This window comes from Papaver somniferum, chromosome 5 (assembly GCF_003573695.1).
Source record: "Papaver somniferum cultivar HN1 chromosome 5, ASM357369v1, whole genome shotgun sequence".
In the NCBI taxonomy this organism is placed as follows: domain Eukaryota; kingdom Viridiplantae; phylum Streptophyta; class Magnoliopsida; order Ranunculales; family Papaveraceae; genus Papaver; species Papaver somniferum.
This window is the reverse complement of record NC_039362.1, coordinates 175,021,437-175,023,560: the sequence shown is the minus strand read 5'-3', so window position 1 is coordinate 175,023,560 and position 2,124 is coordinate 175,021,437.

Sequence of the window (2,124 nt, the reverse complement as noted above, 5' to 3'; positions counted from 1 at the left end):
TTCTACCAAAAAACTATGCTGGTACGCAGTTAACTTTTTTACCTACCAAGGAATATACTACTGAATATTCAACCGACATGGTTTCATTGATAGGTTTTTATGCCGGAACTGCATGAAAAACATACAGGAAACATTTTCATCTAAAACCAAACACCGGCATGGGAAATTAATAAACATCAACGCCGGAACTCCGTACCGGTGTGGTACCATCAATATCGAGAATGCCGGCAGCGCAATCGGCGTTGTTAAGTTTCAATTTTAAAATGCAGGTACCTACCAAAAAACACAAAGGAATAAATATTTTCCAAATCTAAATACCAGCATTACATATCAATTATTTTTAATGCCGGAAGCGTGTACCGGCTTGGGACAATAAATTACGAGAATGCTGGCACCTTGGCTTTCGGTGTTGCTGTCTAATGAATCTTTTATGCCGGAATATGCTTCAAATTTGGTCCTCAGTTTTGGTTAAGTTCGAAAATGCCGGAAAATTGGTCGAGCATGCCGGTACGGGTTTCCGGCATAGTGTTTTAATTTCATTTAGAACTAATTTTCATTCGATCTTTAGGTGGTGACATATATTGATCCAACAAATGCAAAGCCGCTTCATCGGGATACGTCAGAATACTATAAAATACCTCTGGTATGTGACCAAAGAATACTTTTCACCTAGTATCTTGAACTTCACTAATGGATTGCTAGTAATGAACGTGAAATTGATCTTATGTAGGGAATAATAGATCGAAATGAAGTAATCGCTTGGGCTAAAAAGACGGCTCTTAAGAATATGTGTCTGTTGGTGAGGAATACCGAAGGTTCAAAGAGGCGTTTTGAGATGGCTTGCGAGAGAAGTGGGAAATACAAGGAGAAGAATAGCCACAAGATAAAGGATTATGTATATCCAAAGAAGACTAATAGGGTATACAAGACTCGTATGAGGAAGAATAATTGCCCATTTAAGCTTGTATTCCGTTTAAATGACATGAACAATTGGGATTGTGAGGTTTTGTGTGGCTGTCATAACCACCGGGATCCGAAAGATTTTGTTGGTCACTCCCTAGTTGCGAAGCTAAAACCTCATGAGTTCGAGGATGTAAAGAGATTGACCAAAGCACTTATCAAACCGAGACAAATTCTCAGAGGCTTTAAGGAAAAGGATGCGCCTAACATGTCTTCTCTACGTACAATTTATAGCGCACAAGCAACTATTAGAAGGGTGGAATGGGAAGGGAGGTTCGTTATGCAAGAATTTGAGAAGATAGCTTGGGATTACAACTACACACGTATCATTAAAAGAGGGCCGGACGAGAAGCCCCTTCAAATATTCATTTCGCATCCTATGCTTTCACAATTGGCAAATACATGTTGTGGTGTTCTTTTGATGGATTGTACCTACAAGACAAACAAGTACAATATACCATTTTTCAACATCGTGGGAAAAACCTCGGGCAAGGTAACATTCACATTGGATTGGTGTTTAATGGAAAACGAGAGGGACTATAATTATCATTGGGCATTACGACAATTGAAATTATTCTTCCGGGAAAATCAACTTCCGAGGGTCATCGTAACCAATCAAGATGACGCATTAATGAACACAATATCCGACGTCTTGCCGGACGCACAAAATTTCCCATGTACATATCATATACGTCAAAATATCATAAAAACTTGCCATGCCTTGTTTGAACCCACTAAGGCGGATATTAAGAAAAGAATGATTGTTCAACTATAGGAAGATGTTCGAAAGAACAACTATCCCCCAAAGAAGAAGAATATGAGAGAGGCAAGATAAAGGAGCGAGTGGACAAAGAACATGCGGAAAATCATAAAAAGTGGTTGGAATTTCTAAGAGATTGGGACAAAGTTTATTGGTCTCTTACCGAGGTTATGTACGAAAAGAGATTGGAGAAGTTTATTTCCGATCGGAATGAAGTTTATCCGACTGCCGTCTGGTATTTTCGGACTCAATGGTTGGATAAGTTCAAGGAAAAATTTGTGCGTGCATGGAAAAACTGGTATAGACACTTCAAGAATGAAGCAACTAGTGCAGTGGAGTCCGCTCATGGGAGATTTAAAGATCTCATCCATTCCGGTCAAGGCAATATGGTTACGGTCACCGAG